This window comes from Quercus suber, unplaced genomic scaffold, assembly GCF_002906115.3.
Source record: "Quercus suber isolate HL8 unplaced genomic scaffold, Cork oak 2.0 scaffold_358, whole genome shotgun sequence".
NCBI classification, from domain to species: domain Eukaryota; kingdom Viridiplantae; phylum Streptophyta; class Magnoliopsida; order Fagales; family Fagaceae; genus Quercus; species Quercus suber.
The window spans coordinates 590989-595911 of record NW_027069810.1 but is presented as its reverse complement, the minus strand read 5'-3'; the positions used below and the strand labels follow the sequence as shown (position 1 = coordinate 595911).

The window sequence follows — 4923 nt, the reverse complement described above, 5'->3', positions numbered from 1 at the left end:
TCCAAAATAAAAATGTAAAATAAAATTTACTTATAAATGACCAGTGCCCGTTATAATGAGACTTTAATTTGAAGAGTTGAAAAAAGTAGATCAAAAAAGGGGAAAAAAGAAGGAAAAAAAAGAGTTTAAGCAATTATTATTGTTTTATTTGACAATAAATTCACCAGTTAAGTTTGACTTTGTCATTTTGTATTCTTATGATATGTGAGTGAAATATAGAATTATGAAATGAAAACAACTTAATTGTAAGACTTCAGAATTATGAGATATATATATATATATTTATATATATTTTTACTGCTTACAGTAAGTTTGAAGTAAGATTGTCTGCTAAACACCTCTCTCAAATCTTATAAAAATGATATTTTTATGCACCTAATTTTTTTTTTTTTGTTTTTTGTTTTTTGTTTTTGTTTTTAGTGCTTACAAGAAGTTGGGGGAGGGGGGAAGGGTTCAAACCTAAATTCTTCATATGAAAATTAATCTGGTAATGTTAGTGAGGTACAAGATTCCCGATAAAATTAATCTATTTCTAATGCAGGGAACTGTAAATGGTATAAAAAATTTGACATAACTTTTGAGTGAAAATGTCGCTCATAGTCCCCTTAAACCTTATAAATAAGGACTTTGCAAATCCCTGCACCAAGAACAAGTTAAGCTCCACTAGAATGGGGACTCATAAATTCTACACTCCTTTTGTCTTTCTAGTACTCTACATGTTTTGTCTATTGATCATCACAGCTACTGCAAGTTCCCATGTAATTAAATCTCTCTCTCTCTCTCTCTCTCTCTCTCTCTCTCTCTCATAATTGCACACATGCACACATATAAATTCGTCCATGCAAAATGGACAGTACAAGTTTTGACGTTAAAGTTATTAACCAAATTTTATTGTTTGTGGTTGGTTCTATAGTGGCATGGCAAGAGACCAAAGGCTACACAAAACTGGTTGAATCATGGTGGAGATTTGCATAATAGAAGATATGCAAACAAGGAGACCAAAATCAGCCCTACAACTGTTTCCAAACTAATTCTAAAGTGGAAGTTCTTTGCAGGTGATGATATATCAGCAACACCAGCAATTTTCAATGGTACCCTTTATTTCCCAAGCTATAATGGCAACATCTATGCTGTCAATGCATGTGATGGGACTCTTGTTTGGGAGAAGAGCTTGCATGAGTTGACTGGCATTAATGCGACCGGGTTTGTACCTACTCTCACCTACATAGTTTCAAGATCAACGCCGACGATAGTTGATGATCATGATCTCCTCATTGTTGGAATCTATGGGCCAGCTGTTGTTATTGCTGTTAAAAGATCAACTGGGGAGCTTGTTTGGTCAACACAGCTTGATAACCATGCCGCAGGACTCATCACCATGTCCGGAACTTATTACAAAGGGTCGGTGAATCGTCTATAAACTATAGTGAAATTTGTTTTTCATCCCTAAATTTTAAGAAATTCATTTTTCGTCTTTAAATTATTAAAAAGTTTGTCTTTTATCCCTAAATTATTGAACATGTTTTATTTTTGTCCTTAAACTTTTATTTATTTTATTCATTCCTAAACTATTGAAAAAAGTTTTTTTTTTTTTTTTTAATTTTTAATTTTTTTTCATTCCTATTTTTGTCCCTAAACTATTGAAAAAACTATTTACAAAGTTTAAGGATGAAAAAAAAAACTTTTTAAAAGTTAGGGATTAAAAAAAACTTTTGATACAGTTTAGGGATCAAAATAGTATTTTACCCTAAATTATTAGTGATATTGGGCTAATTACTAAGGGTGTACAGCTAATCCGCTAAAACTGACCTGATCCAACTCAACCCATAGAGTTGAGTCTGTTTTTAGGAGTTGGTGAGTTGGGTTATGATTTTTTTTTTTTTTTTTTTTTTTTTTTTTTTTTTTTTTTTTCAGTGGGTTGGGTTAGGATTGGGTCATAAGATTCACAAATTTGCTTAACTCAACTTGACCTACCCATATTTAATATATATTTAAATTAAAAAATACATTGTACAATTTTTTTATTTATTTTTTTGCCCCTCTTCATAAATAAAACCCAAACTCTAAGTTCTTCTCGTATAGTTTGCATTGGTTTGGTGTTATGCTCATGATTATTTGATTATAAATTTTCTTTTATTTGTGGTTGTGTTGTTCTAATTCTCAATTTAATAATAATAATAGTAATTAAAAAAAACTATCTAACTCATGAGTCCAACCCGATCCACATGGATTGGGTTATGTTGGATTTTTTAACCACTATGGTGGGTTGGGTTGAAAAAACCTCTCAATCCGACCCATGCATACTCTTAGTAATTACAATGAAAAATTCATTGGGGATTACTCATATATGGATTGAGTTAGAAGTTTTGAACTCATAATCTCACAAATCTTATTAGACATTGGGAAGGGAGCCACTAGAACAACCCCTTATTGTTTAACATATTAATCATTCGATCATATATACCTTGCATGGTTAGCCTTTCATTCTCTTGATCTCGCCTTAAAAGATTAATGTATATTTCTTGATTAATCAGTTATTTAATTAAAAAAATGTTAGCTGTGATTGCATAACATTATCCAAAAAAAAAAAAAAAAACCCCAGGTCAAGTTGAGAGCACATTCATACTCATATAATTCACACATGCTCTTACATATTTTTACGTATATAAAAGAGTGTCTGATATAAGAATTGCCTAAGTTACAAGTTAAAGTTGAAGTTAATTAAAGAATATTATGTATAGATTTATGCAATTTTTTTTAATGTGCGCACCTTTCTAAATATTTGTATAGTATCTGAGTATATACGTATATATTTATTTATTTATTTATAAAATAAATATCATATAATGGAATCTTAAATGCACAATAACTTATGCCATTGAGAGACTTGACAAAATCTTTAGAGATTATATTCAAACAAGAAAAAACAGAAAGAGTGAAAAACAATTCTAATTAAATGCAAATTAGTACTCTTTACCCCCTTCTCTCATTTTTCTTATAGACAAAAACAATAAAGTAAAAAAACATAGATATAAATATTTTTACAAATTGTTAATAAAAATAAAAGGTTGTAAAAAACAAGTATTATATATTAAGCAAGGCCTTAGGCTTTTATTAATGAATGGTAAACAAGCTTGTAAAAGCATCATGTCTTAAGGCACATTTGGTAGATTGTAACGATAATTACATAGAAATACAAAATGTTGTAATGTAATGCTTATTACTATTCATTTTTTTTGGTGACAATATAATAATAGAATCCTGAAGACAATGGAATGAAAGTATTTTTAATCAAACTTAAGATATATTTTAGAAATAATCTTACTCATATAATTATATTTCCTAAAAAATAATATTTTTTAAATTTGAAAGAGAGATTAGTTATTTTTTATTTATTTATTTTTTAATTTTCATAATTGTAATGTGCATATGGAAAATTTGTTCATTTAGAAATATATTAATTGTAGAAATTAATGCACCTGCTAAGGAATAGCTAATACACATCTTTGGTGACAATACAATAATAGAACCCTGAAAACAATAGAATGAAAGCATTTTAAATCAAACTTAAGATATATTTTGGGAAATATCTTACTCATATAATTATATTTCCTAAAAAATAATATTTTTTAAATTTGAAAGAGAGGTTAGTTATTTTTTATGTTTTTTTTTTTATTTTCATTATTGTTATGTGCATATGGAAAGTTTGTTTATTTATAAATATATTAATTGTAGAAATTAATGCACATGTTAAGGAATAACTATTGCACCTCTTTTAGAGATGAATAGTAATTTATCGTTTTAAACAATAGCTATTCGTAAGGTATGATTATTCCTTGTAATAAAAACATAACTAAACTATTAAATAGTTAAACCATAAGAATAATTATTATATTACAATGCCTATTATAATTTACCAAACATATCCTTAATTCTTCATTCATTTTGAGCAGAATGCATTATGCATCATGGTTAGTCCATTCGATTATGTAAAGAAATTCAATTTAGATTGAATTGCTCTATGGGAAATTTTGTTCCTGCTTCCCCTAGATCAAAATGCACACATGTAATTGGGAGATAACATGATGAACTTACGCTAGAGTTTTAGAATTAGTTCAGGCAAAAAGAAAAAGAAAAAAAGAAAAAGTGATTCATTTCCACCATATATAGCTCACCTCATGTGATATTTGCTGTTTTTGATTTTTTAGGGGTTAATATGTTGTTACATCTTCACTAGAAGAACTCCTTGGCATCAGACAATGCTGCACCTTTCGTGGTAGCTTATCCAAATTAGATGTTCACTCTGGCACCATTTTATGGCAAACTTTTATGTTGCCTGATAACCAGAACAAAATTGGAGGATATGCTGGATCTGCTATATGGGGAAGTAGCCCTTCCATTGACATTATAAGGAAGCATGTCTACATTGCCACCGGGAACTTATACTCAGCTCCCTTAAATGTAACCCAATGTCAACAAAAGGAGAATAATCAAACGGTGCCAACTCATCCAGATCAATGTGTTGAGCCTGATAACCACTCCGAATCAATCCTAGCACTTGATCTAGATACTGGCAAGATGAAATGGTTTCACCAACTAGGAGGCTATGATGTGTTTTTTGTTGCATGTAACAATCTTTCAACTGCTAATTGCCCACCTGGTCCAGACCCAGATGCTGATTTCGGTGAGGCACCTTTAATGCTAAGTGTAAAGAGGAATAAGACCAGACTAGATATTGTTGCTGCTGTTCAGAAAAGTGGATTTGCTTGGGCTTTGGATCGCAATAATGGAAGCCTCATATGGGTTACAGTAAGTTGGCTTGATCTTAGACAAAATAAACATTGGCATATCTTAGAACTCCAACTCTCTTTTGTGAAATCACTCAGTATACTGTATTATACTTCCCTCTCATGTAAGGGTTAG

General features: G+C 30.1%; 1 pseudogene; it reads left to right on the top strand.

Annotated features, from left to right (window-relative positions):
- Positions 1 to 587: 587 nt before the first annotated feature.
- On the top strand, positions 588 to 4923 carry LOC111987050 (uncharacterized; annotated as a pseudogene).